Consider the following 13098-nt stretch of genomic DNA (forward strand, 5'->3'; position numbering starts at 1 on the left):
ATTTCACATATATGCATATTAGTTTATAAACAGTTATTAATCTTTCCTATATAACTGGTAATGCTTACTGTTTTGCGAGCAAGCATATGGGAAAAATAGTTTCCGCCGTAACTTTTTTTCATTTTTCATCCTACAAAAAAACTTATTGAATAAAAATGTGTATTTTCTTATGAGGAATATTTCTTAATTCTTGCATATTTTCTGTAACTCTAACAGTTTAGAAGATAAAGAAGAAAATACGGAAATCGGCCGCCATTTTCCAATATGGCGGCTACAGCACAGCTTCAATATATAAGGACTTTTAACATTTTAATCAGTATGGGTCAATGCACAACTGTGCTAAGTTCGAACTTCCTGCAAATTATTTACAGTAGGTTGATTTTCCTAAAATTCCTCGACTAATACGAAGGCTTGCCCCCTATAAGGGTTTGTTCCATAACTTCGTGGGCATTCATCAGAATTGGAAAGTACATGAGATGACTGTAGAGCCAGCACCAGAGACTAGCCATTTTGTTTGCAGAGACAGTGGCGCTAATAGCTGGCGCAGGCTACAGCTAGCATTCGCATGTTTTCATATAGGAACCACGCCTCTGAATTGCCAGTTACATAGGAAATGTTGAAGCGCAATAATATCATTCAAGTGCCACAAAAGCCATGTAATGAAAACTTCATATTTACATACTCTCATTTGTGTTGAAATGAGACTGAATATAAGGTTTATGAATATGACCAATGACAAAATTATCACCGTGTCATAATATTTCTGAGTAAAGCAAATTTCTTATATGTTGAGCCTTTTAATTATATCAGAGGCAAAAAAGTGATGAAATCACAAAAGGGGTAGTGAAGTAAAGCCCAGCCACAAGAGACAGATATGGAGGTCAAGGGATACAAAGGAAGGGTATAGGCCCGGTGTGGGGCTTTACTCCGCAACCTGATAAATTATGATGAAAGCACAAAGTAGAAGTAGAAATCTTTTCTCAATCAGTAGAAACAGCGAGTGCCATTATAATATGCACAACGCTAGCCATACCTGAAGAGATACACACTGGCACTTCCTCAAGCAATGCAGTCTGAAACATATCAAATGTATATCCTCTCAGAAGCGCGCGATCATATAAACGCAACTCTTCTTTGTGGGTAGTAATTTTTTTTTTTTTTTTTTTTGTCGTCGAGAATAATACAATGAACTCATCCTTTTTGTTGTTGTCACTGTTGTAGAGACAATGTTCAACAAAACCGGGGCCGGGTCAGTGTTGGCTGCTACTGGAATCAGGCACCCGTGCTTAATTTTCACATCATCAGCAGTGGTTCGTCCAAACTGAAGCCTTTTCAGTATGCATGTTATAATGGCACTCACTTTCTATACTGATTAAGAAAAGACTCCTACTTCTACTTTTCACTTTCATCATAATTTATCAGGTTGCGAAGTAAAGCCCTATGCCCTACCCCTTCCTTTGTATCCCCTGACCTCCATATCTGTCTCTTGTGGCTGGGCTTTAATACCCCTTCTGTGATTTCATCACTTTTTTGCCTCTGATTTCAGCCCATTTTTACAATGGTAACGCCCTGGATCGAGAAAAATGTGGTAACAAAGGAATGAGTTTGTTTGGCCTTTAGATATAGTTTTCCTAGACCTATGTGGCTTTTACGTGATAGTGGTTAGCTCAGCTCGTTTGCTCCATAATTATACAATTTATATATATGTATGTGATGTGTATATATATATATATATATATATATATATATATATATATATATATATATATATATATATATATATTGTATATATGTTAAGTCTTGAACAACAGTGGACGAACTATGTGCTGGCCTGTTAGTACTACTTCCGCTGCAGGTGAATTTGTGTTGACGTTGGGGGCTTGTACAGTTGGATACAGAGAGCTTTTGATCGTGATTTAAGTGCATGGAGATGGCGTGACCAAACATTGAACTGGGGTCGTCATATTTCAGGAAGAAATGATTAAGTATGTGTGTTGCACTCTCGAATGGCATATTATCAGAGGAACAGTGACTCACGGGAGGACTTGGATTTTGGTGCTATTTAATCTGGGGATAGGGCCATTTAACAGTGGTTGGCAGTGGTGTTAGACAAGAATAGATAAATAGATAGGGTAAGGATACATTTCCAAAGAGACATATCTTATTAATATTGGTACTGGCATCTCAGAATAGGATTTTGATGGTTCAGCAGTTCAAGTTAGGGAGCTGCTGTTGAGACACGCCCGAGTCAGTTTTTCTTGAGCGCGAGTCTCCATGTGTGTTTAGTGATGCATCATGAGGCGCAAGATTTTAATATGTTAACAGGGGTTTTTTGGGCTTTAGTTCATATTGGGGAATGTCTGGGCATATATAAGGTGCCCAATGTGTGTAATTGCGGTATCTTGACCTCTTGTATGTGTTAAAACACGCAAAAATGCACAAGTGTTTTTTTCTTTCTCTCTCTTTCTTTGGTGAGAGAATTCTGGTGCCGTCGAGCAGAGGCATACATAAGTGTTATCATTTTTTTTATTATTGTTAATTTTAGTGTCAGGTTGCATTGCTTTTTTATTGCACCACAACTAATTTTTGGGAGGTGGCTGTCAGTGATGTCATTCCCAGAGTGACGTGTCAGTGACGTCATTAGTAGGGGCGGAGTTTCTAGCATTCTGTGCCTTCCCTACGCAGTGCTCTTGAATTTTGGCCATGCCTTATATCTTTTGTCTTTTTACATATAGCAACTGGCTGTTTGCATCTGCGTTTAGGGTTTAATAAAGGGACTATTTTTTTACTGTGTTATCTCTGGGGACTTTGATAATTGGGTAGTAATTTATTTGACATTCCTTACGCAAGTGTGTGTACATTTCTTAGATTTTTTAAACTTTTTTTTTTTATAATTACACACGTACGTGTTTTATTTTGGGTGCATACGTGCGTGTATGAAAAGGTAGAGCCTGTTGCTGTAAACTTACTCGGCAATTTTTGCCTTGATGACTGGAGGTGAGCTAGTCTCTTCGGGGTCTTGCGCTCCGCATTTTTCCTGTATGCTTCAGCAGGACTTGTGTGGGAAAGTGATAGGGTGAGGTGTTACACTGGGGAGAAGGGGACAAATTCTTTTCCCCTCTCTCTCTCTCTCTCTCTCTCGCACAAGCGTGTATCCATCTGCTCAAGTCCCATTTTCTATACGTGAGGGTGTGTAAGGCGAGGTAGTTTGTCGCACTTACGTGCTGTCGGAACACACTTTGGGGTAGGCTGCCACCAGCTTAGGTGTTTATAACACACCAAAAGCAAACAAAAAAAATAATTTCAAGATATACAATGTGCATTGAATTCACGGTAGTGGGTTCTAAGGAGGTGTGTGGGTAAAGATTTGCCATGTAGGTTTAGTCTATTACCACCAGATACTGCTTGTGGGTAACAAATGAAACAGACTTATAACACTAATACCACATTTATTAACATCAATGGTATATAAAAAAAAATGGCATTCACTTAGTAAAGGAACTACACCTAACACTGATCATGGTACCACCTACTGAATTCAACATTGACCTTAATCTAAAATGGTCCCAGACATAAGAAAGTACATTACATAGTTAGCCTACATCATCACTCAGAAAAAATATAAAATACTCTTGAGGCAGTACAAAAGGCACAAAGTTTTCTCCAAAGTTAGGCCACCACCAGACAACTTAACCTAGTTTCCCCAGACAAAAGGCTTGGTTTACCTTAGCCTACATTTCAGACAACCTAGTAAAACAATACTCAATACGTACTCCACCTTTACCTCAACAAATATTTTCTTACTCTGGCACCCTTTTACAAGAAGGTAGGCATAATATACTCTGTGTGATGCTGTCATTTGTTGGCAGTCTGGCTGCATGTGGTGTGGTTCTCCCCCAACAAATACGCTAGGCCAATAGGAATCCCACACTTCTCACACACATGGGACTGGACTCTTATTATTTCATTATTGGCCTTGAGAGGGAACATCACCCTTGAGACTCGCACTCCACTCCCAACTTGTTGCCTGAGAGGAAAAATAAAACTCTCAGTGTTCCTACTTTATGAATTAAACTTGGTCAGTACATGGGGCCTACAATAGGGCCTGCCTTTGGCAACATCAAGAAATGTAAATGAAATTAAATTCATAAAATTGCCGTTGTAGTGTCTGTAAAAAACCCCATTTTCTGTATGCACTATGTACCTTAACTCTTGGGGCATTCTCCCTTAACTTTAGGAACAATCTATGTTTTGAATGTATTGTGCCAGAAGAGCGCCATGTGTTTGGCTGTTGATACGATGTCGGAACAGTAACGAAAATAAAGTTATGTTGCTGCTAAGATGCTTCTGTTATTACGCCATCCTCCACACCTATAGGCTATTACAAATGGCAACGAGGATAACCTGTGAAGAGACGTCTGCAACGAAGTTATGAGGTGTCAAGAGCCTGTTCATCCAGAAACCTGGTTTGTGTTGGAGCCGCCAAGTTTGCACAGAGACAAGGCTAGACTACGGTAGCCTTAGTTAGCCTACCCTACTGGATACGTGAGTAACTTTAGCCTAAGTTAGATTACCAGTGACGATGGCTACCCCTCTACAGTTAACGCCCTTACCAGCATTTTCCCCTGAGGAGTCGGCAAATGTTTCACAGAAGTGGGCAGACTGGAAGGAGTCTTTTCATACTATATACAAGGTAGTGGTATAACAGAAGATGCCCAGAAAAAAGCTATATTGCTTCACCAAGCAGGTATGGAAGTACAGCGTATTTTTAGAACATTAACTGTTGCTGGTGATACTTTTGATGATGCAGTTGCAGCTTTGGATAACCATTTTATGCCTAAGAAGAATGTTGCATATGAGAGGCATGTTTTCAGGCAAGCTTGCCAAGGTCCATCCGAAAGTATGGATGCTTACTTAACTAGGTTACGAAATTTGATTAAGTCATGTGAGTACCCTGCAGCTGAGGTCAGTTTTAATTTAAGGGATCAGATCATGGAGAAGTGTTTTACTAAGAAACTAAGAGTAAGGTTTTTAAGGGAAAGAAACCTAACTTTAGATAATATTGTGGAGATGGCAAGAGCTCATGAAATGGCTGAGAGCCAGGCTAGGCAAATCGAAGAGGATTCTGTTAGGCCTAGGCCAGATAATCTTAAAGTGAATAAGTTACGTTATCAAGCCCATGGTAATGGTACATTTCAAGGAAAAAGAGGAGGAAGCGCAGGAAATTTTGTGCATTCTAATATGCTGAGAAATGGTAAGCCTAACTTTAGTGTAAATCAAAATTGTTGGCGATGTGGTCTGCAAGGTCATTGGCATAATGACTGTGTTGTTGCCAGGGATAAGGCATGCTGAAGGTGTGGTAAGATTGGACATTTGGCCCGTGTTTGCCGGTCCAACCTCAGTAGCGTTTCTCATACAAATTTTGAGTCAGATCATAAGCCTAAAGCGTCAGTGTCACAACCTGGAATGAAAAAGTCCAGGGGAAGAAGTGGTGGTTCTGGAAATTATTCCAGAGGCCCCAGAGGTCATTCTGGGCCAAACCAGCATGTCAATGTTGTTAAAGATTCTCAGAGTGAAACTTTTTATGATGATGATGATGATGATGATCACTATGAGGATCATTATTTGTTTAATGTCAGAAGCATTTTTGAAACATCTACTTTATTTAATTTTAATGTTAGTAACGTGCCAATTAAATTTATGATTGATTCAGGTGCTACTTGTAATGTTATTACTGCAAGTGATTTTGAGGTGTTGAGTAAGTTTGGATGTTTAAGAAACTGTAATAAGAATCTGTATCCTTATGGTGTCACAACTCCATTAAAGGTAAGAGGAGAATTCAGCAGTAAGATTGAATCTCCATCTGGGAGAGTTTGTGTGGAGGCAGATTTTATTGTGGTAGAGAAAAATTGTGTCATTGATGTTAATTTACTTGGAAAAAATACTGCCATAGCACTAAATATGTTAAGGATTGGTGAGGATGTAAATGCAATAAATACTAGTACTGCATGTGATAAGTATTCCAGTTTGAAAGTTAAGTATGAAACTTGCTTTTCAGGTCTGGGTAAGTTGACTGATTTTTCACTGAAGTTACATGTTAACCCTAATGTGAAACCTGTAGCACAACCTATGAGAAGAATTCCTTTTAATATTAGGGGGCAAGTGGAAAAAACACTTGATGATTTGTTGGGTCTGGATATCACTGAGCCAGCACAGGGACCTACTGAATGGGTATCGGCTCCTGTATTCATCTCAAAGCCTGGGAGTAGTAAGGAATTGCAACTCTGTGTTGATATGAGAAGAGTCAATGAGGCTATTTTGAGAACTAGGCATCCAATTCCTACTATTGATGAATTGTTGATTGATATGAATGGTGCTGTTGTTTTTTCTAAACTTGATTTGAAGTGGGGTTATTATGGCATTAATTATGAAATGCTATAAGTAGTGCAGGTAGCCAGAGTCCTTGAGGCTGGGACGAACGAAATAGGACGCTTCATTCTCGCTTGGCGTCGTTCTTCCTCGTTTGACTTGCTACCTCTCAGATTAAGAGGAGAGTCTTGCTTCTCATTTTCTGGCAAAGGTATGATTTTTCTCAGTACTACAAAATTTATTTTAAGTCCCGAAACATCACTTCAAGTTTGGTGCCATGTTCTAAGGTAAATGTGTGAGCAAAACTCGGCGAATTTTGGTTATATAATTGAGAATCATGTAAGGCTTTCATTCAGTCTAGCCTGCAATACACCCAGGCACTACAGGTGGCTTCTCATTCTCTCTACTTGAGGGGAGACTGAGTGTTTCTTGTCGTTTGCCCTTGAAGATGCGAAGTCATCTTCACCTATTTTGCAATCAGCCGTGTGCTCAGTCGGCCCATTTTTTCCCCCATGGGACTTTGGATTTAATTGCGGGTTTAATTAACTTTGGATTTAATTTTGGGTTTGGTTAGTACTTTCTTTTGAATTTGGGGATTAATTGTTAGAGTAACGGGAGTTAACAGGGTGGGTTTCTTATTGTATGGGAATTCTTTCAGGGGAAATTGTTTTTTCTTGTGTTTTTTCTGTAAAGGGTGTCCTTTTGCAGGACTTGGGAAATTTTGCATTTGTGATCAGCCAAGAATAAGTTAATGGATTTATTTACAAAGAAGAAACCGGCAAAAATGAGCAGAGGAAATAGTAAACAGAGATTCCTTAGATCAGCCTCTGGTTGTATAGGGTGTGGAGATGCAATCCGTGGTTTGAAGGATTTTGTTGAAGATCGGAATAGCCAAAGATCGATGGTTGTGTTGAGTTCTCAGACCCCATGGGTTCATTGCTTTAATTGTAATATGCAGGGACACATTAAGAGATTTTGCCACGTTAAATATTGTGGCAGTTGTAAGAGTTATGGTTATCCTTGGCAGTCCTGTCCATCTCAAAGGTTGTATAATGGTAGGCCTGCATTTCAGAATTTTGGTAGCTCAGAGAAGAATGTTCCTCACACGGATTTTTCCGGAGGATCTTGTGATCAGCGGGCATTGTCTTAAGACCGATCAGTTGTCAGGGAAAACTGGATGGGTGTTTCTTGGGACATAGGACTTCTGGGGGAACCCTCAGGGTCAAAGCCAGTGTAAATGGGTCTGTGCATAGGATAAATGTAAGGGTTTTTATAGATACAGGCACCTCTACTAATTTGATGAATTATGAGTTGTTCCGATCGATGTTTTCCAATCGATCTTTGAGACCTGCTAAAGAGACAGTATGCAATGTTCAAGCAAATAGGTTACGGGTTTTGGGATACGTAGATGTAGATTTGTCTCTAGGGGGTAGAACTTTGACAGAACCATTTTTGGTTATACAAGGGGCTGCTCTGGGAATACGTTGTTACTGGGTCATCCAGCATGTCGGAGATGGAAAATATCGGTTCATAGAGGGGTATATGTGGTTTAACTGTGGGAGTACCTGGTGTGTTTGTGCCTTATGAGGGGACAGGTGTGAGTGTGGTGGATGATGATGGTGGATCGGGTGTACATGAGGATCTGTGGGTGGATGCTGAACATGTGTCGGTGAGTGAGAAGTGTTATAAGGGGGTTTTGTCGGATGATGTGGTTCTTGGTCCTGGTATGTTGCTATGGTGAAAGTTCGAGTGAAAGGAGTGCATAAATCCAGACAGATGTGTGTGGATGAGTGTAATGGTTGTTTAGAATTGCCTTTAATGAATTCAGTATATTGGTATGGTTCTCAGGTAACTTTTACTGGGAAGAATTTGTATGGGTAGTATCTTAAAGTTAGTGTACTTGATAGAGGGTTGATTGTGGAAATTCCAGTTAGTAACTTGGAATTGTTTCACAGTTTTATCTTATGACCTTTTCCCTAGTGGTTTCAAGGTTCAGTAATAGTATGGCATAATGAGTAATCTAGGTACCTTTTGGGGTTGACTGTCAACATGACCAACTTACATTATACATCACTTCCTCACAGCAGCACCTTATGGATGACTTCTATGAGCCTCAACTGATACAAGTTAGATATGGGAGCCATCTACATTATGCCTGCAGGTTTCTACGCCTGCACCTTCATGAGGGGATCCAGGGTTTCTTGGAGAGATGTCAGGCAGGACGTCTACAAATTGCCGTCGTTGCTGGGAGACATCTGTTTGGTGCAAAGGATTCATGGGTGCTGCATTCAACATGGGCTTGTGCAATCGCAGCCGTTCAGCATGGTTGGATTGCCAGGAATTCAAGATGTGAAGAGAAGCATGGGCTTGTACAGTTGCAAGCCGTCCAGAATATTTAGACCATCAAGAATGCAAGATGGGAAGTGATGCGTTCTATAATGAACAATTGTGCATACAATTTTTGTATCTAGTACATGTTTTGATATGATTGTGGAGCTGGCCCTTACTGAAATTTCAATTGGAAAGTTATCGTACCTGGGCGGGGACGCCCCGTGGTAGGTGGTCCGAGCTCCTATTAAGTCTTGGATGACAGTGGATGAACTATGTGCTGGCCTGTCAGTAGTACTTCCGCTGCAGATGCATTTGTGTCGATGTTGGAGGTTTGCGCAGTTGGATACAGAGAGCTTTTGATCATGATTTAAGTGCATGGAGACGGCGTGATCAAACATTGAACTGGGGTTGTCCCATTTCTGGAAGAAATGATTAAGTGAGTGCGTATGTGTGTTGCACTCTCGAATGGTATATTATCAGAGGAACAGTGACTCACGGGAGGACTTAGGTTTTGGGCTGGGTATGTTTTTGCCTTGTGAGCGTTTAAAGACCACCACCATGATGATACCTTATCTGGGCCATAGGAAAGAATTCTGGGTTCACCTTGTGAGGACAAATATTTTGCAAGTGGTGTTATTTTTTTACGTACCTTACATACCATATGACATTTATTGTGGTCTAGAATAATTATGGCCTTATTACTTTGTTTGGTGACCAGGGTGTTAGTCACTAGTATTAGCTGGTTTAGAATCTTTAACCTGAATGTTTGTGAATCAGAAGTTCCTCTAGCAATGTTTTCCATTTGTAGGGGGTGGAATTCACTCCATTTCATGATCATAGCTTATGCTGAATCACTTTTGTTAAATTTGCAAATAAAGTCTAGTTTTGTATGTCAGTGTTTAATTCCAGTAGGCCTTTGTTTAAGAATAGATTCAGTGAGAGAAGTCAACAAAGGAGAAGGAATTTACTGACCCAGGGATGAGCCAGTGCTACCAGAGACATCTTAGGGAAGTAAGATGATCGATTCTGTTCTTAAAACAGATACAGCAATAAAAGATAGCCCTATTTGACCTGGGGATAGGGCCATCTAACATATATATATATATATATATATATATATATATATATATATATATATATATATATATATATATATATATATATATATATATATATACATATAAATGTGTGTGTGTATGTGACTGTGAAAACTAGGGTAGGTCAGCAATCGCGGAAACCAAAACCACATAGGCAAATTTAATGGGTGATCATTTTTAATTAAGACTAGACTACCATTGACCAGTTGGGTCACTTCTTTAATTACTACATTTTTAACAAAAGGCCCATGCCCAATTCCATACCCATACCCATATCTGTACCATACCTATACCCATACCCAGTTCCACACCATACCCATACCAATATCTGTACCATACCCATACCCATACCATACCCATACCTATACCCATATCCATGGCATATCCATACCATACCCATACCATACCCATACCCATATCATATCTGTACCATACTCATACCCATACCATTACCTATAACCATACCCATACCCATGTCCATACTATAAACATACCCATACCCATATCTGCACCATACCCATACCCATACTCATACATGTACCATGCCCATACCCATAACAATACCCATGCCCACACCAATATCCACACCATACCCATATCCATACCATACCATACCTATAACCATATCTGTAGGCCTGCCATACCATACCCATATCCATGCCAAACCCATACCCATATCCATATCGTACCCATACCCACAGGCAAATTAACCCTACTAATAATAGTCAGCAAAAGTCTAAGGGGCAGTACCAGCCCCTTTTACTTTCCAGTGTGCAAACAAACAAACAAACAAACATTTCAGAGTTTTAGTATTATACTAGACCATCCGTTTTTACTATATGTTTAACAAAAGGTCCATACCCAAACCCATACCCATATTCATATCCATACCCATACCCATATCTGTACCAGACCCATACCCATACCTACACCCATACCCATATCCACTCCATACCCATACCCATATCTGCAATATACCCATACCCATATCCATACCATACCAACACCCATATCTGCACCATACTTATACCCATACCCATATCCATTGCATACCCATACCCATATCTGATCCATACCTGTACCCATACCCATACCCGTACCATACCCATACCAATACTCATAGCTTAACCCATATCTGTACCATACCCATACCTATATCCACGCCCAAATCCATTCCATACGCATATATGTACCATATACTGCCTATACCTATACCCATACTAACAGCTGTACCATACCCATACCCATACCAATGCTCATACCCATATCCATACCATAACCATACCCACAGCTAAATTAACCCTACTAATAATAGTCAGAAAAATCTAAGGCAGCACCAGCCCCATTTATGGGGAGGGGAGGGCGATGGGGAGGAGGGGAGGGAGGGAAGAGGGAAGGGGAGGGAAGGGGAGGATATGGAGAGAAGAGTGAGGGGAGGGGGGGAGGAGGAAGGGGAGGATATGGAGAGAAGAGTGAGGGGAGGGGAGGGGAAGGAGGGGAAGGGGAAGGAGGAGGGGGAGGGAAGGTGGAAGGGGGTAGGAGGTGAGGGGAGGGAATGGGGAAAGGAGATGGAAGAGTGAAGGTTGAGGGGAGGGAAAGGGAGGTAGGAGTGGAGGGGAGGGGAGGGGAAGGTGAGTGGGAGGGGAGGAGAGGGTGAAGGGGGAGGGGAATGGAAAGGGAAGGGGAGGGCAAAGTTAAGTATACCTTAGTTTTACCAGACTACTGAGCTGATCAACAGCTCTCCTAAGGCTGGCAAAAACTATGATTTTCGTTAACCACTTTTCAAGATTATAACGGTTATAAAAGGCTGGACTTAAACCTCATGGTAAAAATAATTAAACTGATGTCAAAATGTGATATTTTGCCCTAAGAATAGGAAGTGGCCTTGAAAAGTAAGTACGTGAACGACATCGACATTAGAGTTATCAATTTTTCATGGTGACTAATCCAAGCAAGTCTCACGAAAAACATAGAATAAGAAGACTGTAACAAGCACGTCTTCGTGGATGATTTCGCGGCAAATGGCATGGATTTTTTTATTTTTGAACGCAAGTCACAAAGTAGCAAAGTTATCCGATTCTGAAATATTGCAGTTTGGTATAAAAATAGGTTTGTTATCTTTATAAGTTAACGTCACATATATTGGAGTAAATTGGGGCAAATTACCTGACCAATATGATTAAAATATAAATGATAATTATCACGATGTATGGACCTCTGCACATATTTCAGTCAATTAATATTTGGAGTAACTTCAATCTCAGGTCATTTGATGTATCTCGAAAAAATCCCTTTTCACCAGGGTTCTGGAATCAACTGATTTCAGGGAATACAAATGCAGCATACTTTATGCACTAATTTTCAAGACGGCTGAGGGGAGGGGAAGGGGAGGATTACGAAGAGTGACGGTAAGTCATTACAGCAAAAACTTTATACTGAAACGTTGACATTTTAGCGAAAGTACAATAGCATAATTGCCGTGCACTCACGTTCAAGTCATGAGTTTGGATTGCGTGACCGGGTTTCCACGGGGCAAAGTACCTGTAAATGAAATGAATGAAAACCGGGTAAAACGGCTAAAATATTTAAGTAACTAATAACTGACCATAAAAAATGTAACTCCCACCATGCGATACCTGGCGAGGGTTAATAGGTGGTGAAAGCATGGAGGTTTCAACAATATATTCCATTCACCTGAAATATTCAACATGTTGATCGATGACCAGACGAGCTTGGAGTCGTGTTTTAATGTATAACCGCTTTCAACTTTTAATTACTGTTCTTAAGTGTTACCCATTTCTGGATTAACTTGAATAAATTACTTCCTGAAATGACAGAAAAGTTAACCATCAGTTTATAAAGTTTAGAGACATTTAAAACACAAGCATACTTCTGTAAACATAGACATCTGAAATGCGCAAAAATTAACCGTGACCATTTAACTGTGAGGTCTAGACATCCCCAGTGTCCACGTCTGCATTTAATCAGCATATGAACGTGGAAAAGAGTGCAGTGACTGGGCTTCTCTTCATATCAGTCATTCTGGGAAATACAATGTTTTCAGCTTACATAGTAAAAACTGACTTTATAAAAAGGATATACGTTTTACCTAGTGCTTCCACTGGTGTGACACAATTGTAATTTTAATAACATATTTAAGAATTTTTGCCATATACAAGCACTTGGTACAAAATATGCTTCACGTTGAGTACTTGGACAATGCTCAAAAACGACAGTTGCTACCAATGCCCTTTGTTTAGATTGTGCCTAGAGCACTTGTTTTTTTTTTGTGGGGGGGGCG

Source organism: Macrobrachium rosenbergii, chromosome 8 (assembly GCF_040412425.1).
Source record: "Macrobrachium rosenbergii isolate ZJJX-2024 chromosome 8, ASM4041242v1, whole genome shotgun sequence".
NCBI classification, from domain to species: Eukaryota; Metazoa; Arthropoda; class Malacostraca; order Decapoda; family Palaemonidae; genus Macrobrachium; species Macrobrachium rosenbergii.